This window comes from Pseudophryne corroboree, chromosome 1 (assembly GCF_028390025.1).
Source record: "Pseudophryne corroboree isolate aPseCor3 chromosome 1, aPseCor3.hap2, whole genome shotgun sequence".
Classification (NCBI taxonomy): Eukaryota; Metazoa; Chordata; class Amphibia; order Anura; family Myobatrachidae; genus Pseudophryne; species Pseudophryne corroboree.
The window spans coordinates 916,152,748-916,176,102 of NC_086444.1; the positions used below are offsets into that span (position 1 = coordinate 916,152,748).

Here is a 23,355-nt window from a genome sequence, read left to right on the forward strand (position 1 = left end):
TTGAACCTGCTTACTAGACCTGTGTATACACTGTTTTCTCTTCTCTTTCTTTATATGATGGTCCATTATATGCTCTCCGTTGCTGAGATGGTGTGTAATTTTTCATTGCAATTTTTCATTATATTTTTTCATTGTTATCAATAAAAACAGACTATATAAAAAAAAGAAGATACAAATGAAAAGTGTAATTAAAAAAAGTGATAATAGTAGAAAATTATACAAAAATTTTATACAAAGTGTTAAATTAGATGTTACAGTATGCTACCCCAAAGCAGCCCAGTCCCACCAGTCCAGGGAGCACCGCTCCCCAAACTCATCCTCAAAACTAATAATAGCATATATTTGCTTATATATATATATGCTCATCTCTTCTTTATTCTCCTCGGGTAATGCCATGAACTATGGATGAATATTTACTTACATTAAGACATCTCAAATTTACTGTACAGCTCTATAGATTTATCAAATTTTTAACACTCATTTATATTTACAACTGTGAAAATCAGAAACTCCCGTGCGAAGAGCGGGTAGAACAGCTAGTTTTCAATAAAATTGTAATGTTGAAAAAAAAAAAGAGAGGTAAATTACATAGTTGACATGCTGGCAGTGTCAATATTTTGTCACTGTCAACATTGTGATTGTCAACATTTGTCATGTTGATATTCTCAATATTGGCATTCCTATCATGTGAATATTCTGGTGCTGACTTCAGTTGTGTGAAAAGTAATCATTTTACTGAAAACATCATTATGAATTAATGCAATTTAAAATGTACTTATAATGTAAACAAATTTAAAGGGCAATTGTCATTTGTTAGATACAGTAGACACAATGGATTGTAATACATTACGAGAGTGAAGATTTGACTAAACGTTAACATTCCATATTCTCTATTCTGTAAATTTATATTGAGAGGATAGTTGCTTAAGCAGTGAAGTGTTTTATTAAAGAGAAAGTAGGTACAGGCTTAATCACTGTTATACACACCGGTTAGATGGAGCAGTGCTTGACAAGAGCGGGTGTCATACAGCTCACCAGTCAGTGAATATATGCGGCTTGCGGATAACAGTGCAAGATGCAGGAAGAGCATCTAGCTTGCATCTCTCACTCTGACGCCCTAACAGTGTTACGATGGTGCCATGCATGCGCAGTACTTGGGTTGGCGGCCATCTTGATACAGGGATTGAAGCCTTCCTGGAGGAACAATATAGAGTCTGTACAGTAGCGCACTCCTCTTTCAACAGACGGTATTAGCGTCAGCCAGTTACTGATTAGTATTAGTTAGGAATTTGTATTCTTGTTTTTCAGTACAGTGTTTAGACATTTTTGTGAGGAGTGAATGTGGGGAGTGTTTGTGGGGGAGATGTATCAAGCCAGGTATGGGACGTACATAAAGCAAAATTAAGTAAAATAATCCAGAGGTATGTATCAAGCTTGTACTTGATAGGCAACACCATCTACAGATAGCATTGCCTGTAGAAGCCTATGGGCTTCTACTTACATAATTTCCTGGAAGGGACCCAATAGGAACCCCACATCTGTGTACCCCACGACTCGCGTTGGCTGATGACACTTGGGTCATAAACACAAAAGTGCTGGCTGATTTCCCTGTGGAATGGCAGTGCTGTGTGCATCAGGCGCCATGCAGAACCCGGGACTCAGCATAAGGCTTTACATACTCCTCCTAATCCTTCCCCCAGACTACCATTGGCTAGTTTCACAGGAGTCTGGGGGCGGTCTTGTTTGAAGGAGTTTGAAGACTTATGCTGAGTCATGCATGGCGCCTGATACACACAGCACTGCCAATCTCCTGGGAAACCAGCCAGCACATATGTTACATCATCAGAACATGTATGTTTATATGTGCTAAGCGGCTCCCTCCTGCACTATTTGGTCATCTCTGCAGCATCAGGAGTTTGAATATGAATTATAGAGCCTACTAGTGCACATTAAAATAAACTACTGTATCTGAAACAATCCAGACATAATTTGTAATACAGACAAATCTGTTAATAGTTTAGAAGGTTGACTATTTTTGTAAGTCATTGGGCAGTATGGATATGTAATAGTTAGCACTACTGCCTCACAGTACTGAGGTCATGGGTTCAATTCTCATCATGGCCCTAACTGTAGGGATCTTGCATGTTCTCCCCGTACTTGTTTGGGTTTCCTCCGGGTACTCTGGCTTTCCCCACAATCCAAAAATATACTGGTAGGTCAATTGGAACCCAACAAAATTAACCCTAGCGTGAATGTGTGTGCATGTACATGTGGTCAGAAATACAGATTGTAAGCTCCACTGGGGCAGGCACTGATGTGAATGGCCAAATATTCTCTGTAAAGCGCTGCAGAATATGTGTGTGTGCTATATAAATAACTGGTAATAAATAATAAATAAGATAATAGTAAAATCTTTCCTTACTGTAATATACACTAACAGCAGTAGAAACTGAGTATTTACTGCACACACGCATCTGCTACTGTCACGCAGTGGCGGTTTTAGGTGCTGGCTAGCAGGGCGGCGATCCGGCCTGTGGCCTGAGTGCATGGAGGCAGTTACTCTGCAGGCACCTGCCCGCACAATAACAGGGGCTGCGTGGGCCAACACCAAGGAGGAGAGTGGGAGACAGATGCTAGAGGTCCTACTTGATGCAGATGCAAAAATGCATCTTCTCCTATGTAAACCCCTGACAATGGGCATCAACCCCCTGGCAAAGAGCATGAGACCCCTGGCAATGAGCGTCAACCCCCTGGCAATGAGGAAACCCCCGGCAACGTGCATGAGACCCCTGGCAATGAGCAGGAAACCCCTGGCAATGACCATGGAACCCAGAGCATAAAACTCCTGACAACGAGCATGAGATGAGTAGGAGACCTGTACACTATATGGTAATAGAAAATTTAGAGATCTTGGTTACATATATTTTGCAAAAAATATGATAAGCTTGCAGGCCACTTCAAGGCATCTCTATTACTGGAGGTTCATAATACTAAGTATAAGTCCAGGGTGCGGACCCCACAAAGCTGGCTCAGGCCCAACCACCCCAGGGCAGCACACCATTGAAATACTAAAGTGTTAATATGTGTTAATAGGAAAGATGCAGGAGCAATGTGTTAAACAGTGATACAAAAATAAGGGTGTTAGTAAAATACTCTAAAGAGTAGTGTGAGTGGAAAAATAAATAAGAGTGTTACAAAAGTGCTAAGTATATAATATTATGGTGTGCTACCCCCAAGGCAGCCTGGCCACACCATATCCAGGGGGCACCACACCCCAAACTCTAAGGCATCGCTACAGTAATAGCGATGCCTTGAAGTGGCCTGGAGGCTTATCATATTTTTTGCAAAATATATGTAACCAAGATCTCTACATTTTCTATTACTATATAGTGTACAGGTCTTGTTACTAATAGCCCTGGCAATGAGCAGGAAACCCCTAGCAATGTGCATGGAACCCAGAGCATGAAAGCCTTGACAACAAGCATGAGAGCCCTGGCAACAAGCAGGTAATTTAAAAGTAATTAGATGCCTTACTGTGGGGAATAATTTGTAAGGGACATTATTGTGTGTGGAGCCTGAAATGGTGTCAGGGGCATAACTGTATGTGGCATAATGTGTAATGGGCACTAGAATGTACGACATAATGAGTGGCATAATATGTAATGGACTTTACGGTGTGTGGCATAATATATAATGGGTATTACGGTGTGTGGCATAAAATGTAATGGGCATAATGGTGCATGGCATAAGTTGTAATAGGTGTTACTGTGTGTTGCATAATGTGTCATGGGTGTTACGGTGTGACATAATGTGTAATGGGCATTATGGTTTGTGGCTTAATGCTTAATGGGCATTATGGTGTGTTTGTTTTTCCTTTTCCTGTGTTGTATAAGGGGCTCAACTTGATGTAATGTGTATAAGGGGCTCTATTCTACTGTGGTGTAATATGTGTAAGGGGCTCTAACATGGCATAATGTGTATAAGGGACACTACTGTGCAGTGTAATGTGAATTGGTACTATTCTGTGGCCTCTTTCCCATGAAGCGAAGCCCCAATGTTTTGCCTTCAGCACGCACTAACCCTGTTTTGAATGGGGGGGCACCAAAGGAAACTTTCGCCCTGGCGCCACAAGGTCTAGAACCAGTCTGCTGTCACGCATAACTCATATAACATTATGGAATTTTTTTAATCAACAACTGTATGCATACTGGCCCTCATTCCGAGTCGTTCGCTCGGTATTTTTCATCGCATCGCAATGAAAATCCGCTTAGTACGCATGAGCAATATTCGCACTGCGACTGCGCCAAGTAATTTAACAATGAAGATAGTATTTTTACTCACGGCTTTTTCATCGCTCCGGCGATCGTAATGTGATTGACAGGAAATGGGTGTTACTGGGCGGAAACACGGCGTTTTATGGGCGTGTGGATGAAAACGCTACCGTTTCCGGAAAAAACGCAGGAGTGGCTGGAGAAACGGGGGAGTGTCTGAGCGAACGCTGGGTGTGTTTGTGACGTCAAACCAGGAACGACAAGCACTGAACTGATCGCACAGGCAGAGTAAGGTTGAAGTTACTCAGAAACTGCAAAGTAGTTTGTAATCGCAATATTGCGAATACATCGGTCGCAATTTTAAGAAGCTAAGATACACTCCCAGTAGGCGTAGGCTTAGCGTGTGTAACTCTGCTAAATTCGCCTTGCGACCGATCAACTCGGAATGAGGGCCACTGTATCTATCACAGTAGCTTTTAACATCTTTGTTACATACAGTTGAAACATTATAAATGTGTCATACAGAAACGCTATTTACTGACTAAACAAACATAAGAATTCTTATTGCACAATACTTTGTGCCTCAGTTTCATTCTGAAAACCTCTTATTACCAATTTATAAAGTGCAAGTGCCCAAGGAGAAGGAAACACCCTACCAATATATCTAGGAGTAATGCCTGGATGGGCCAACACAGAGATACTCATCATAACAATACCTGGTCTCCTTGATTGGAGGGTAGTGCGCTGCTGTCTAGCATCTGCAAAGGCACATGGGGAGGATGTATTATACCTGGAAGAGAGATAAAGTACCGACCAGTCAGATTGTATAATTTTTCAAACACAGACAGTAAAATGGCAGTAAGACATTGATTGGTTGATATGTTTCTTTCTCCACGTGATCTCTCTCCAAGGTTTGATACATCTCCCCCCGATAGACCTTTAATAATGCTTGCACTAGTGCTACGTACTATGTACTAGATATGTACTATGTACTAGATAGTTTTTCCACCCACGTTAACAAACTGGCGCAATGACTAACAAATAACTACGTGGTCATCTACTGCTGCGCAACATAAATGATAGTTAGGTGTAGAGTCCTAAACTCACCATTCATCAATCCTAACAAACACAATCAAAAAAGCTGAACAGTCAAATAGGAACAAAGGTACAAGAGCAAACAGTGGGCAATATTCAAATAACAAAGCAACTAGAGAAATACGCCAACAGTCTACCTTTAATGCTAGGACTCCCTGTCATCAGCTGGACAACTGACAGGGCTGGCTCTACCATTAGGCAGCTTTAGGCGGCTGCCTAGGGGCACCGGTCACTGGAGGGCGCCACTGAATTCATCTAGCAAAAAAACGAAGGATGTCTCTGTATGAGGGTTAGTAATGAATAGATGGGGAGGATGGAACACATTAAGGAACATACAAATATATGTATTTCTGTGCGTATATATATATATGTATGTATACCCATGCAATTAAAAAGATGTAATTGGCACCCTGGTGGATGGGATGTTGGCGTTCAGAATACCGGCACCAGAATCCAGACACCTGTCAGTATGCCAACACCAGAATACCCACAGCCGGCATTCTGAATGTTAGTATGCCAGTGAGGGTTAGGCTGTCAAATTTTGTGACTTGTTTACAATATACTTTATCTCTTTAAAAGTCCTTGAGTGTTGTACCTTTTCTTTGTATATGTATAATAATGCAATTCACCCCAGCTCACCTAGTGGCCACCTGCATCTCCCCTCCGGGAGGTGGTGGTGGTTGAGGGGGGTTGCAGGTTAGGGGGCGCTAGGTTGAAGCTTCGCCTAGGGTGCAGAGAGACGTTACAGCGGCCCTGACAACTGAGGATCTTTATACAGGCTGCTGTTAGCGTCAACGTTACCAGTGGCGGCACCAAAATCTATCCGCATTGACCTCCCCCATGGTTATGCTCAGCCGGAATCAGCCGCCACAGCATCATGGCTAATCTACGATTGGACAGTGTCCATCAGCTCCCGCTCGGCAAATCACTATCGGAGCCAGCTGCCGCATTGAACACACTCATCACAGCAATACCCGAGGACGCTCGGGCTGTTCATCTCCTCACACCAGCAAATGGATCCCGGACAGCAGGGATAGAGTGAGTACGCGGCTCCCATAGCGGGACTTTACCACTGAACTGTGGAGGTTTTTTACAAATTTTAGTGTGAATCAATTGGAATCCACCTGGGAGAGGTATATATTGCAATATTAATCACAGTGGCCTGTACGAACCTCATTAGTCAGTGACATTCTAATATAAATTCAATTAACCTTTTTAGCTCCATTCTGACTGCAACTAAACAGAAGAGAAACTAAGATACATATAATTTGAATTGAAACATATGTGGCTATACTAGTGACCACAAATTCATTGTTACTTCTATATTGTTACATGTATCCTTAATTGGTTAGAAGTGCTACTCAGTGATATTAATCTATTTTATATGTCTGTGTGAAAAATAAATATGTTTTAATTGGAACCACCGGCATTTTGATTATTAATTCATTGGCTCTCTAGCGCGGCCCTTTTATTTATTTATTTTATTTACCTTTAATGTAAGCCTGTTTGCTGGGAAATCTAGTTCCAGGGTTAATCTATGGAAGTCTATTAAGCTCATTTTCTATTTTGGTCTAAAAGGTCACTGTTCTGTTAACTTTCTATAATTTCCCATGGGTCCCCAATTTTGTAGCGAATATGGGCGTTTTGGCTGGAAAATGTATGCAAAGCATTGTCAAAGGTCTGAAGTCTCCAAAGGCAAAGAATAACCTCCTTGGGCCTAATGCCCAGAACACACAATCTTATGATCATACTTCCTATTGTGCCAACACCTAAGTGCTCTAATGAGCACTATATGCCTAGCACCTACTGCACTATTCAAATAATCATTGGGTGCGTAGTGGCTGGTGCAGGTTTAGTGCTTACACCAAGTTGGTAGCCTGACCTCCTAATAGGCCTAAGCATTGGTGGCAGCAACCCTACTTAGAAGCTTAAGGGAGCTACACTGCCCATGGAGTGTAAATATGGCCACCGACCTACTACTTTAAAACGCAAAGAACTTGGAGGAGTAAACATGACTGGTGACTGGGCAAAGAGGTAAAAATGTTAGGCAAAAGAAAAATGTAGGGGGATAAGTGGACTAGGTATACCTGGGGTTTAGTGGTGCTCCTCAATACCCACTGACCCTATCTGCCAACCTTGGCTGGTAAACAGTGGGCATAAGGATCCATTTTTTTATGTGCCCTTTGTGGCTGGCCCTTTCTGGATGGGGTCTGCGCTGATCCTCAAGTTGTCACGGTATCCTTGTACATTGCCTTTTGCCTCTTCATCTCACTGTTCTTCACATATACAGTACAAGTTGACAAGCATACAGTAAGCTCATTTAACAGAACCACCTTGCCAGCAGGACTGTGGTATCTATCTTCATTCCAACCTCTTCTCTCTTCTTGCAGATTGCACCTCTTTTCTGTCTCTTCTATGCTCCCTCTCCATCAATACATTGCCTTCAGATCACATGTGTTGGCTAATATACTGTAAGCCATCGCAAGAGGATGTAATGGGTGACATGGTGAGCCATGATTAATGGATTGACACAGGTTCAAGTTCTCCAACCTGGACCAGGTTCCCTCAATGACAACTACCTCCATAATGACTCCAGCAACATCAGCAACCTTGCAGCAGGATAAGCAAACTTCTCCCAAGTAAGTACCTATTTCCACTGGGGAGCTCCACCAAGGTGTGATTCCAAAGCAGATGAGCACAGCTCCAGTCTAGGGTCTCCTCCAAGCTGTTCAAACTGACACTGATAAGCTTGGTTGGGCATCTTGCTGCTTGATGACAAGTGTTGTAAAATGTCAGTAAAACTAATTATTCTACTTCAGAAAAGCACAGTATAAAATTAAAACAAAAATCATAGCTTTTTGAGAACACTAACTCGTACACACATAAGTACTCCTGTCAGCTAGGCAGCCAGGATGTTTGCCAGCTTAAATATGTCAAACATATTTTTTTTTTCTTTTGAGAATTCAGTCCTTCACGTGCATTCAACCCTGTTTATTTTTCCTTTAAAAAGTGTCAGCCACCACCAGGGCTAATGTCAGGCATAACTAGGACGTGCAAGCGGTGCCACTGCCCAGTGCTCAATCTAAAAGGGGCACATCATTTCAGTTCCATTGGCCCTTGCATGTGGCTTGCAAAGGTCCTGGAAAGGAACCCTGCAGCCAGTAGCGGCTCTTGCTACGGGCAAGCAGGCTTTTTGCCCGTGGTCGCTGCAGCCGGTGTCGCTGACTGACGCTAGAGGTCAAATTGACCCCTAGTGTCAGTGCGGCGCTGCTATGAGAGAGACGTCATGACATCTCTCCCACAGAGAGGAGCCGGCGCTCGGAGACAGCAGCAGCAGCAGCGGTCCGGAAGCAGGAGCGAGGCTGGTAAGTATTGTTGTTGTTTTTTAGGGTTTCAAAGCGGTGCTACTACAGGGGGCACTTACTGGGGGCACTACTACAGGGGGCACTACTACTGGGGGCACATACAGGGGGCACTACTACAAGGGGCACAGCTAATGGGGGCAGATCTACAGGGGGCACAACTACAGGGGGCACATACTGAGGGCAGTGCTACAGGGGGAACAGCTACTGTGGACAAACCAACTGGGGGCACAGCTACAAGGGGCACAGCTACTGGGGGCACTACTACATGGGGCACTGCTACAAGGGGCACAGCTACAGGGGGCACAACTACAGGGGGCACTGCTACAGGGGGAACAGTTACTGGGGGCAAATTAACTGGGGGCACAGCTGCTGAGGGCACAACTACTGGGGGCACAGCTACTGGGGGCAAATCTACAGGGGGCACAACTACTGGGGGTACAACTACAGTGGGCAAATCTACTGGGTGCAAATCAACTGGGGGGCACAACTACTTGGGGCAAGTCTGGGGGCACAGCTGCTGGGGGCATAACTGTGGCCATGACCCTCCCCTATGAAGCCACGCCCCTATTTTTCACTAACTGTTTTGCCGCGGGGGGGGGCGCCAGTGGAAACTTTCGCACTGGGCGCCACAAGGTATAGAACCGGCCCTGCCTGCAGCCTGGAGATTCACCCTAGATTTGGCCATCGCTTCAATAGGATGTGTCCAGATCTCTTCATGGAATATTGATGTCACATGTGCAGAGGGCAGGGCTGGCCCAGGGTGCAATACTGCTCTGCTACAACGATGGGCCCTATTAGGCATACCTTTCAGATTTAGGGCCTAATTCAGAACTGATCGTAGATGTGCGGGAAAAACGCCTAACTGCGAAAGCAGGTGGCTACCCGCTATGTTTTTGGACGCAGCGGCTGCGTGTGACGTTATGCCTGCGTTGTCCGAACCGCGCCCCAAAAATGGCAGAGGAGATCGCACAAGTGAAATGCCTTCGCACTTCACTGTGTGCGCACGCATAGTGCAGCTGCTGCTCATACACACACCTCACCAGGCTTCAGCCTGCAACCGCTGTTGAAGGTCAGGTCTGAATGTACCTTGCATGCATAAACCAAAATTGTATTTGCACCCCTTGCAATGAAACAAGGTTTTCCCAATGTGCACAGCTTCTTTTTTGCTTTGCTCCCCCCACCTCAGAAGAAGGCCCTTAGGCACAAATGTATTAAGTCTTAAAAAGTGAGAGAGATAAAGTAGCAACAAATCTGCTCCTAACTCATTTTTCAAATACATCCTGTGACATGGCAGTTAGGAAGCTGATTGGTTGGTACTTTATCACTCTTTACTTTATCACTTTTTAAGGCTTGATACATTTGGGCCTAAAATGAGGAGCTGTTTTTACCAAAATAACATAATATTTTAAACACAGTTAATACTGCAGCCATCTCTTACAATGCAGAAACAAGATAAAAGAATGAAAGAGCAGTACTTGGCCTGAGGACCTGTAATCTTCAGTAAAATGTGTGGATTCAAATATCATAAATGGCTATTTTTTTAAATAGTGCCACATTGGATTGAGATCCGTACTTTGACTTGGCCATTGTAGTTTATTCACCTTTTTTATTGTTCCATCATGCCAGTCTTGCTTTGGCCTTGTGATTGGTAACAATGTCCTGCTGAAAGGTGACTTTTCTAGCAAGTTTGTTTCCTAGCAGACTGAAGTCTTGTACTATTTCCCTGTATTTTACACCATCCATCAGTAATTCCATTTATCAAGATGCCTAGTTCACGCTAACGAAAAGCATGCCCACAACATGGTGCTGTCACCATACTTCAGATTGTGCCACACATTGCATTTTAAATTGGGGCTAAAAAGTTCAATTTTTGTCTCGTCTAAACTCAAAATCTTCTTATCCCGCATTTTACCTGGGTTACTCTCACGTTTTCTGGCAAATGTCAGACATTATTTTCTTTAGTAATGCTTCTTTTTAGCTGCCATCCTATACAGGCCAGTAGTATGCAGAGCTCTTAATATGGTTGACTTGTACACTTTCTTTCCAGACTCAGCCACTGAACTCTATTGCTCCTTCATAATGATAGCTAACCTCTCTGTGTCTTCCCTCACAAGTCTTCCTTCTTGGTCTGACACTTGGGGGTCAATCTAATTACCTGCGACATCAGTGTAGCACAAGTAAGTGTGGTTGTTGTATGCCAAATTTATGGTACCACCAGGCTTGTATATTTTTTGTTTCCAGCCCCATATGGCTGTGTGTGTATAGAAATCTGCAAATCCAGGGTGAGATTGGGCCACGAGTGGGGCGAATTGCGTTTGCAACTGGGCTGAAACTGGGACTCCTGTCACCCGGGGCAAGGGGAAACAGAGAGAGGGGAGGAGAGATAGAAGGAGGGGAGAGAGAGGACGGAAAGTTATACCCCTTTCACACTGCCCAAAATAACCTGGGTTACTGCATATGAACACGCATTAACCAGGGTTTTAGTGCAGTGTGAAATGGGCCAGGGCAAATATCCTGGGTCGACCCGGTATTTCAACCCTGGTGGCAAGCAGGGTTCAACACGAGTTCAACCTAGGTCACTGTGTGGTGTGAACGGGTTGCCGCATCGATGGGACCCATTCACAGTATAGGAACAGGCGGTGCTTGGAGATCATGTGATATCCAAACGCCACCTCCGCACGTGATGCGGTGATGTCATCAACACAGCAATATATCAGGACCACCAGTCTGAAAGGGGTCTCAAAACGGATGCACTCGGGAAGGAGCTATGACCCGCTATCTGCAATGTGAAAGGGGTATTAGAGGGTAGGGGAAGGGTATTGAAAGATAGAGGGGTTGGGGAGAGAGAAGACGGAAAGACAGAGAAGTGGGAGAGAGGAGAGAGAGTGTGGGGGAGAGTGTGTGTAAACGACAACGGCAACTCGCCCCCTTTGCGGGTGACTGTATTGAGCCCTGGGTCTAGAGGGACAGCCTTGTCTGGCCAGTGCCTAGGTGGTATGATAGACCTTCCTTTTCCTCGCAATTGACCCAACAGTACTTGTGCACATATCCAGAACTTTGTCTTTCTTTTTTTTTTAGAATGCCATTTGGTTATTTTCACAACTTTCCTTCAGATTCACAGTATTACCAATCATATTTTAATGATTCTTGGGGCGATATCGTTCTGATCGTTAGAGCAATATCTTTCATCTATGTAAACTTGGATTTTCCATAGGACATGGGGGGTGAATGCTTATGCAAGCAGCATTTTTCAGTTTTTATTTTATTATTACTTATTATTTACTTTAAGAGCCTACTGGTCCACAATAAAATCACTGTATGGAACAATCTGTGTAAATTAATCTGTAATACAGAGAATCTGTTGAATTATCAAGGGTTGAATACTTTTTCAAGCTACTGTATCTGAATGTTTATTACAATATTAATTATAATGCTTACACTTGGGGGCGTTTTAAGAGAGGAGGGGACCCGCGTGCAGCTTCCAATGCGGGCCCCCTTCTCTCCGGCGGCTAGTAGACTCTGGCATAGTGCCAGAGTCTACTGCGCATGCGCAGGTCTCCGAAAACATGGCGCCCACGCCTTGTTCCCGGGGACATCTCCAGTGCGCATGCGCAAATCACTCAGAAATGGTAGTGGCTGCAATTTTTCAAGTGATTTGTGAATGCTTAGCAGGGCTGTCGCCGCGGGACTCCAGAGGGGTAAGTATACTCTATGGGTGCAGGGTGTGCGGTGTGGGCCCCCCGGACCCAGAGGCCTGTGTGCACCACACACCCTGCACCCATTATAGAAATGCCTATGCTTACACTGTTAAAATAAAAAATTAAAAAAAGAGACTTGATTTGTGTATATCTTTATTGGCATATTTCCATGTTGCTGTATAGCCATAGTATACTGTTTTCATATTTTACTTTAGTTTTTAATTAATATTATAAATCTCCACTATATCATATTCATATTTAAAAACTGAAATAAAAGCCTGCACAGAAATTGTCAGCTTATTTGTAGATGGAAAGCCCTTAATGTGTAGTGAGCATGTGTTGCTGCTAGAGGGCTCCCTCACCCTTACATTATTCACTAATTCATATCGTTTTCAAGTAGCTTTACCATGCACACCATAATTAATCCTTGCAATCATTTAGCAAAGATTGAGTAGTAACATTAGTAGTATAACTGTACATTTCTAAAACTAATTCTATGTGTAACCAATCATATTGTGTTGCACTTAAAAAAGGAAAGTATATGCAGACCATTCTCAGAAGGACAGCGATGCCTTTCTAATTTAAGTATCTTTTTGCTTAACTGATATACATTGTTGTAGGAGGTAATAAAACATGTAAAAATATAGAAAAAAAACTATATATAATGCGCTGATTTGTATAAGTGTGTGTGTGTGTGTGTGTGTGTGAGGGTGAAGCTACCATAGTTGCAGGGAGTGCAGCTGCTATGGGGCCCAGAGTTGGGAGGGTCTTCCCTCTCAGCTCTGGGTCCCAGGGCCCGTCCCTGTCTTTTGCCATGGGGACTACAATATATCTAGTTATGCTCCTGGACCTGCTCCTTGTTATGTGGTATAACATGAACTGGGGGACATTATAATGATACATAATATGAACTGGGGCACTGTAATGTGGCATAATATGAACTGGGGACACTGTATGTCATAATGTGAATTGGGGGTACTGTGTGCATAATGTGTACCAGCAGTTCTACAATGTGACATAATTTGAACTACAGTATGGGCACTACTATGGTTCAGAAAATGAGCTACTGTAGGGCTCTATTGACCACTTAACTGGCATGGTCAGATCACATGTGACTGCGCTGCCCCACTGTGTCTCCCAATTTCTGATGAGGAGATCCGTTTTGCAGATGCACATAATATAATATTTAAATATTGAAAAAATACTTTTTAAACTATATTGAATGACATTTAAAAAAAACAAAAAACAATAATAGGGCAGATGCATTAACCTGGAGAAGGCATAAGGAAGTGATAAACCAGTGATAAGCACAGGGTGATAAACGCACCAGCCAATCACCTCCAATATGTAAATTAACAGTTAGGAGCTGATTGGCTGGTGCGTTTATCACCTTGTGCTTATCACTGGTTTATCACTTCCTTAGGCCTTCTCCAGGTAATATTTTGGAATGGGGAGAGATAGCGCTCACTCAGGGGACAGTTAGGGTTAGCGCTGCTGGACCTGGAGGTGTCCTACCTCCTATTGCAGATAATTGGAAGGAAATGGTCAGCGCGCTCTGGGGGTGTGGATGTCTTGGGGGGGGGGAGGGAAGGAGGGGGGGTAACTTTGTACTTACAGGGGGATTGCTGTTATTATGTATATTCTCTATGTATACAATGACAGCTGTGAGACAGAATGGGTTGTGTATATTTATTGATTACTTAATCTAATATAAGTCCCTCTTCAGGTGTGTCATGCAGACCACCCTTTCTGAGTGTACCCTTCTAAATGGTACACTTGTGCTTAGACCCTTTCAGTCAGTAAGTCCAAATGCCACTATCAGGTGTGTCTTGCAGACCACCCTTTATTAGTATACCCTCCTGATGGTATACCCTATTCAAAAGGACCCCAGCTGGGGTTAATGTCAGGTGTACCCTAGTGCGGGTCACTGTGAATGAACTTGATTGACAACTGATGGACAAGAAACATCCAATTGCAATAGAGGGTGTCAACCATTGATAACCAATCACTATTCAGATATCATCTTAAAAGCACTCCAGAATATCAGGCATGTAATCCTAGAAAAAGGCATTTATGCTGAAACGCGTTGGAGACCTGATACACCTAACACAGATGATTAACCTATAACCACACTACAGACCCCCTTTCCCGGACGGAGAAGGGGAACACACGCATCCTGGTACAACATCGTCCCGCTCATGTGACTTTGCACGTGACGCCGGCACCAGGAAGTAGCTCCGGTCCACGTCCCTGTGACCGGGACGTGGACTGGAGCTACAGACAATATCCACGGAGGCAGCGTAGGACGCGGGACGGGACTGCAGACACCGGCGGCAGGCGCGCCAGCTTGCCCCCGGCGGTAAGTGAAATCTACACAGCCCCACACCCGCCACCTCCAACCGAGCACACCAGCCAGAGTCTGACAGGCGGGACGCCGCAAACTGTCACACTCACAAAGACACAATAAACAGAGACCAATCAGAAGTACATAGGCACACCACACCTATGGTAAAGGTGACCCGCACTAGGGTACACCTGACATTAACCCCAGCTGGGGTCCTTTTGAATAGGGTATACCATCAGGAGGGTATACTAATAAAGGGTGGTCTGCAAGACACACCTGATAGTGGCATTTGGACTTACTGACTGAAAGGGTCTAAGCACAAGTGTACCATTTAGAAGGGTACACTCAGAAAGGGTGGTCTGCATGACCCACCTGAAGAGGGACTTAAATTAGATTAAGTAATCAATAAATATACACAACCCCTTCTGTCTCACAGCTGTCATTGTATACATAGGGAATATACATAATAACAGCAGTCCCCCTGCAAGTTCAAAGTTACCCCCCCCCCTCCTTCCCCCCCCCCCCCCCCGCCCAAGACATCCACACCTCCAGAGCGCGCTGACCATTTCCTTCCAATCTTCTCCAGGTTAATACATCTGCCCCAGTGTTCCCTTCAGGGATGGATAACTCCCTTTTCCTATACTGGCGGATAAAGGCAAAATTAATTTTTGTTGTTCTTTCATTTACCACACTCTATCAGAATTTCCAAATACCACACAGATTTTTATGTATTTGCAGGCCACTCACTATGCTAGATCAATTCTTTAACAACTACCAGCCTCAATTTCCCCAGATCCGATCCATTCCTTGTTATCCTTTATTGTGTTGCATCCATATAAAACACGTTATTTGTGCTCAGAATTGGTGAAATCTACTCTTTCTAAGGTTTGGAAAGGCACAGTGGAGGCCTGGGCACGGGATATTCCCTCTATCGCCTCCCCGGAGTCACTTTTGCTCTATTATGACTCCACATTGCAGTGTCTTTGAAGCTCTTGGTTACAGGAGGTTCACATACAGACCATTCACCGTGTGTGTATATATCCCAGGCTCGTAGGAAACATTTGATTATGGAAGAGACTGGGAATTGTCTAAAATGTAAACATCCTAATGCAACTTTCTATCATAATTTCTGGATATGCCCTAAGATCCAAAAATTCTGGGGTACAGTTATGAATTATATTTTATTATTATTTATTAGCAGTTTCTTATATAGCGCAGCATATTCCGTTGTGCTTTACAATTACAACAACAGTTATAGAACAAAACTGGGCAAAGACAGACAGACATAGAGGTAGGAAGGCCCTGCTCGCAAGCTTACAATCTATAGGGAAATAGGCATTGTTACACAAGGATAGATGCTACCTGTTACATAATGGTTCCCCAGATTGCTAGTTTCTTAATGGGTTGTATAATATGATCACCCAGCAATGTTGGAAGACAAAATGTCAGGTTATGTGGACTGTACAGAGAGGATGTAACTGGATAGGGAAGCATTGAAGGTTATGTCGGTGGGTCTGGAATTTGATAGGCTTGTCTGAAGAGATGAGTTTTCAGGGAACGTTTAAAGGTTTGGAGACTAGAGAGCCTTATTGTGCGTGGGAGGGCATTTCACAGAGTGGGTGAAGCCCGGGTTAAGTCCTGTAATTTTGAGTGGGAACAGGTAATACATGTGGATGAGAGACGCAGATCTTGTGCAGAGCGGAGAGGTCTGGTAGGGAGATATTTTGAGATGAGTGAGGAGATGTATGATGGTGCAGGTTGGTTAATAGCCTTGTATGTAAGTAAAAGTATTTTATATTTAACACAATAGAATACCGGTAAACAATGGGGGGACTGACAGAGCGGATCAGCAGATGAAGAACATCTGGCGAGGAAGATTAGCCTCGCAGCTGCATTTAAAATGGATTGTAGTGGTGAGAGCCTATGTTTGGGAAGACCAGTAAGGAGACTATTACAATAATCAATGCGGGAGATGATGAGAGCATGGATTAGAGTTTTTGCAGTGTCTTGTGTAAGATAAGGGCGGATTTTGGATATGTTTTTTTAGGTGCATGTAACATGATTTAGAGACAGATTGAATGTGTGGAACAAAGGACAGATCAGAGTAAAGGGTGACGCCTAGGCAGCGAACTCTATTTTCCACAAACATTTTCACATTGACCCAGCCACACTGCTCTGTGCCAACTTCTCTAACTGGTACCTGGGGGTACATGATAAAATCTGGAAACCTTTGTTAACTATTATTGTTATTTTTTAGGATCTGTTAAATCTTTACTGCTTAAAACTTTGTACTGTGATAGACAAGAACTCTTTCCTGCCTTAGAAACTGGGGTAGCCCATTTCTACTCAAAGAAGAAACCATTTATTGACTCATTAGATTATTAAACTCAAACCAATACCTTATCAGTAGTTGAAACCTCTTCCTGGCTCCTGCTTCGAGCAGTGTCTTAAATAGTAGGGTATCTTTGGATTGGTTTGATTTACTGGGTAAGCTACTAATGTGTACCTTGGCATTATTCAAAACCCCACCACCACCCTCCATTCCCTCCCTTGTCAACCCCTCCCTTTTTCTCTGTTTCTTGCTCACAATTTTTGGGGAAGACCCCACTCCCCAGGAAGAGGAGGCAGATCTCCTGCATCCTGCCTGCACCCTAATGAAGCGGGCAGGATGGAGAGATATTCTATCCAAATTATCGTATGGTTAATAAATATTAAAAAAAAAAAAACTGTTACAGAATTTTCAATGCTGGTCCTTTTTAGTGTACATCTTTATTATTATATAGTGAGATATAGTGAGATAAGGACAAATGGTTATCTTCTGGTCATATCCCTTATGAATGTCATAAAGTGGATTCCTTCCTCAAACATTAAATATATCTAAAGGATGATATAATTAGATCCCTAAATATGGTACAGTTAATAATGTCATATGTGCATTAGCCAGTGATTATAAAGCCGCTCATGTTTAGCCGCATAGGCTATTTCTCTCAACTTATCATATGTCTTAAACCGTCTAGTGGCAGCGCGGCTTGTATATGTGCTGCTGCTGACCCATACACTTGACTCGTGTCTCCGTCTCCTCTGTGCGGCCTGAGTATGAAAGCAGCCACCAGCAGCGGAGACACGGAGGCTGTGTCCTCACTTCACAGTGCAGATTGTATGAGCGCTGCGGTTGACACGTTTCTAGGGCTTAAGGTGCACACACACTGAGCGATTTTGCCCAGCGCGTATGCACAGCGATGATCGCTGACATCGCTGGGCTGAAAATCGCTCAGTGCACACACACTGAGCGATTTTCCCCCCTGCCCAGCGATGTCAGCAGGGGTGAACAGATTTCCATAGCAGAACGCTATGGAAAGCCGTTCACCCCGCCGTTCATCTGCTGGTGATACCAGCAGATGAACGGCTGCTGCTGGCGATGAAGCGGGAGCATGCATCAGTTCTCATCACCGGGGCATACACACTGGGCAGCTTTGAGCTGAAAGCCGCTCAACACACCAAAAGTGACCTGCTTTCAGCTCAAAATTGGCCAGTGTATGGGCCTTTAGTCTCTGTTACTGTGATGTGGCTTAGATGAAATAACTGCCGCAACCAATGGAGACTAGGCTCCGCTGATTTTTAACCCCCTGTGTCTGTCTCCAATTGGTGGGTGGACCTGTTAATCACAGATCCCATTGAATCCTATTATGCATTCAGTTTTCTAGTTCTAATGGCAACATATCAGCCAAACTTATTCTTACAAATATTTGTATACACTTATCTTAACTGTCCTGTCACGGAACAATCCCCTCCATATGCTATACATACCACAGGGGCGTGCCACGAGTCAGGTGGGCGTGGACGCGCGGCACGCCTCCATTTCCATGGAGACCGGTGGGGGGCGGCTCAATCAGAGAGCTGGAGGCTGCGCTGCGCGCGGCCTTCCCGGCTCTCTGAGGGACCACCCCAGCCCACCTGCCCATAGGCCCTTCTGGCATGTGAAAAAAGAAAAGTGACTGATTGCGCTATTTCTCCAGGTGCGTATATGAATAAAAACACGTATTTTTCACTTCTCTGGTGTTTATTTTAGTACAAACGTTATATCTCATACAACAATATAATAAAAGAATTTTTAAAGTATGCATACTCATTAGGGACTCATTCTAAAAAAATTTTTATAATACTAATAAAATGATGATATTTCTCTGTTTTAGACATCCAGTGCTCAAATCTCAGAGACAATTAATAGTTCCACTCCTGGATTAAATGCAACATAATTTATGTATCCACAACGTTTAAACGGTGATTTTCCAAAGATGAAAACTCATTTCTTTGTTTAAAGACACAGTTTCCACAACATTGAATAATGCTTATCCTCGTTGTATTAGAACTCAGTCTTTTATATATGACCACAGTTCTCATTCATATATTTGCAAAGTCCATAGACTGACAGTTTCTAAATTGAGCCGCTTACCACCGTGTCCGTGGATGCAGACGTGATGGGGAGATCCTCGCCGTGCACAGCAATGCTGGTTTGATTTCCCTCTCCCCGGGGATAGGGAAAGCAAACCAGCATTGCTGTGCACGGCGAGGATCTCCCCATCACGTCTGCATCCACGGACACGGTGGTAAGCGGCTCAATTTAGAAACTGTCAGTCTATGGACTTTGCAAATATATGAATGAGAACTGTGGTCATATATAAAAGACTGAGTTCTAATACAACGAGGATAAGCATTATTCAATGTTGTGGAAACTGTGTCTTTAAACAAAGAACTGAGTTTTCATCTTTGGAAAATCACCGTTTAAACGTTGTGGATACATAAATTATGTTGCATTTAATCCAGGAGTGGAACTATTAATTGTCTCTGAGATTTGAGCACTGGATGTCTAAAACAGAGAAATATCATCATTTTATTAGTATTATAAAAAAATTTTTAGAATGAGTCCCTAATGAGTATGCATACTTTAAAAATTCTTTTATTATATTGTTGTATGAGATATAACGTTTGTACTAAAATAAACACCAGAGAAGTGAAAAATACGTGTTTTTATTCATATACGCACCTGGAGAAATAGCGCAATCAGTCACTTTTCTTTTTTCTTGTGTAGCTTCTTGATCAATTCTTGATCAAGTTTTAGCTGTACGTACACAGGTACAGCTGGACAAAGATTGCAGCTTCAAGTTTATAAATCTCAAATTAAAAGTAAATAATACAATTAATCAATTAGCGCCTGGATCAGGGTTGTTGTTTCCTTCTGGCATGTGTCAGAAGTGCCAGATGCCCAGTTCGGCCCTGGCCACAAGGGATCTGCAGCGCCCAATTACAGAGTACATAAACGAATACTCAAAAGGAATACTCAAAAGGAAAAAATCAAAAGGAAAATAGTGGCTTCCAGTTGAAGACAATATAGGACAAGTACTGGGTAAATAAATACAGCTGCATCAGCAGATGACACAGACATAGGTAGGTATCAGGGTGGAAGAAAACCACGGGATTTGGTGCTGTCAAAAATGTTTTAAGTAAGAGAAGGCTAAGCACATGATAGCTGAGGACCCTTGTGAGAGCTTACATTCTAAAGGGTAGGTGCAGACAGAGAGGGGTGACACAGATGGGGTAAACATTGAGCGTGGACAGTTGTCATATTGTGATTTCCCCAGTTTGCTGCAAGCTGATATACTGAAATACAAGCGATACATCAAGGATCAATTAAACTATATACATTTTAACGTGAAAAAAAAACAACAGTTTTTAATTTGTATTCCATATTTTACATGCCACTTTTGTTATATTTAGCTATGTTTGTTAGTGGAATAAACATTTTAAGACAGTGATCACCAACCCGTCGCTCGCGAGCTACCGGTAGCTCCCCGCAGTAATTTCGGTAGCTCGCAGAGCGCACGGGATCTGACAATCACTGGCACAGCACTCCCTTCATTTTTAATATGGTGCCGGCCACCAGCCAATCAGAGCTCGCGGACCGGCAGCGGCGTCACCTGATTGGATGCCGGACTGCGAGCTTTGACTGGCTCACATACCGGCGCCATATTACAAATGCCTGCTGCCGCCACCCTCACCATCCCCCGGATGTCACAGACAGGAGAGGCGCGCGCTGCGCTGTGCCCCTCAGAGAAGAAGCCAGCAGCGGTGAGCATGGGGGGTTGGGGGGGGGGGGGGCACTGTGGTGGCATTGTATCTGGCACTGGGGGCACTGAATCTGGCACTGTGGGGGCATTGTATCTGGCACTGCAGGGGGACATTGTATCTGGCAATGTGGGCACTGTATCTGGCACTGGGGGCATTGTATCTGGCACTGCAGGGGGGGGCATTGTATCTGGCACTGCAGGGGGGGGCATTGTATCTGGCACTGCAGGGGGGCATTGTATCTGGCACTGTGTGGGCACTGTATCTGGCACTGGGGGCATTGTATCTGGCACTGTGGGGGCACTGTATCTGGCACTGTGGGCACTGAATCTGGCACTGCAGAGGGGCATTGTATCTGGCACTGTGGGGGCACTGCATCTGGCACTGTATCTGGCACTGCAGGGGGCATTGTATCTGGCACTGTGGGGCATTGTATCTGGCACTGTGGGGACACTGTATCTGGCACTGTGGGGGCACTGTATCTGGCACTGTATCTGGCACTGCAGGGGGGCATTGTATCTGGCACTGTGTGGGCACTGTATCTGGCACAGGGGGCACTGTATCTGGCACTGTGGGGGCACTGTATCTGGCACTGTGGGCACTGAATCTGGCACTGCAGAGGGGCATTGTATCTGGCACTGTGGAGGCACTGTATCTGGCACTGCAGGGGGCATTGTATCTGGCACTGTGGGGGCATTGTATCTGGCACTGTGGGGACACTGTATCTGGCACTGTGGGCACTGAATCTGGCACTGTGGGGGCATTATATCTGGCACTACAGAGGGGCATTGTATCTGGCACTGGGGGCACTGCATCTGGCACAGTGGGCACTGTATCTGGCACTGCAGGGGGCATTGTATCTGGCACTGTATCTGGCACTGTGGGGGCATTGTATCTGGCACTGCAGGGGGGCATTGTATCTGGCACTGTGGGCACTGTATCTGGCACTGGGGTCATTGTATCTGGCACTGCAGGGGGGGCATTGTATCTGGCACTGCAGGGGGGCATTGTATCTGGCACTGTGTGGGCACTGTATCTGGCACTGGGGGCATTGTATCTGGCACTGCAGGGGGCACTGTGGGGGCACTGTATCTGGCACTGTGGGCACTGAATCTGGCACTGTGGGGGCATTGTATCTAGCACTGCAGGGGGACATTGTATCTGGCAATGTGGGCACTGTATCTGGCACTGGGGGCATTGTATCTGGCACTGCAGGGGGGGGCATTGTATCTGGCACTGCAGGGGGGCATTGTATCTGGCACTGTGTGGGCACTGTATCTGGCACTGGGGGCATTGTATCTGGCACTGTGGGGGCACTGTATCTGGCACTGTGGGCACTGAATCTGGCACTGCAGAGGGGCATTGTATCTGGCACTGTGGGGGCACTGCATCTGGCACTGTATCTGGCACTGCAGGGGGCATTGTATCTGGCACTGTGGGGGCATTGTATCTGGCACTGTGGGACACTGTATCTGGCACTGTGGGGGCACTGTATCTGGCACTGTATCTGGCACTGCAGGGGGGCATTGTATCTGGCACTGTGTGGGCACTGTATCTGGCACAGGGGGCACTGTATCTGGCACTGTGGGGGCACTGTATCTGGCACTGTGGGCACTGAATCTGGCACTGCAGAGGGGCATTGTATCTGGCACTGTGGGGGCACTGCATCTGGCACTGTATCTGGCACTGCAGGGGGCATTGTATCTGGCACTGTGGGGGCATTGTATCTGGCACTGTGGGGACACTGTATCTGGCACTGTGGGCACTGAATCTGGCACTGTGGGGGCATTGTATCTGGCACTACAGAGGGGCATTGTATCTGGCACTGGGGGCACTGCATCTGGCACAGTGGGCACTGTATCTGGCACTGCAGAGGGGCATTGTACCTGGCACTGTGGGGGCACTGCATCTGGCACTGTGGGCACTGTATCTGGCACTGCAGGGGGCATTGTATCTGGCACTGTGGGGGCATTGTATCTGGCACTGCAGAGGGGCATTGTATCTGGCACTGTGGGGCCACTGCATCTGGCACTGTGTGCACTGTATCTGGCCCTGCAGGGGGCATTGTATCTGGCACTGTGGGGGCACTGTATCTGACACTGCAGGGGGGCGTTGTATCTGGCACTGTGGGGGCACTGTATCTGGCACTGTGGGCACTGAATCTGGCACTCTGGGGGCATTGTATCTTGCACTGCAGGGGGGCATTGTATCTGGCACTGCAGGGGGCACTGTATCTGGCACTGTGGGGGGCATTGTATCTGGCACTGGTAGGAGCATAGTATCTGGCACTGCTGGCGGGCATTATTTGTGTATCTGGCACTGCTGCGGGGCATTATTTGTGTATTTGGCACTACGGGGGGCAATACTTGTAGTTGTGAGACCACACCCACTTTTGTGAGGCCACGCCCACTTTGGCAGGAACGGGCGCATTGGGGGTAGCTCTTTCAGAGGTTTTATTT

General features: G+C 45.1%; 1 long non-coding RNA gene across 1 annotated transcript in view; it reads right to left on the minus strand.

Moving 5' to 3' along the window:
- The window catches only part of LOC134917700 (uncharacterized), a 55,328-nt gene that overhangs the window by 31,426 nt on the left and 547 nt on the right, over positions 1 to 23,355 (minus strand). The window contains exon 2 of the long non-coding RNA XR_010177429.1: positions 4,988 to 5,061. This is a non-coding gene — a long non-coding RNA (uncharacterized LOC134917700). The remainder of the gene's footprint in view (positions 1 to 4,987; positions 5,062 to 23,355) is intronic.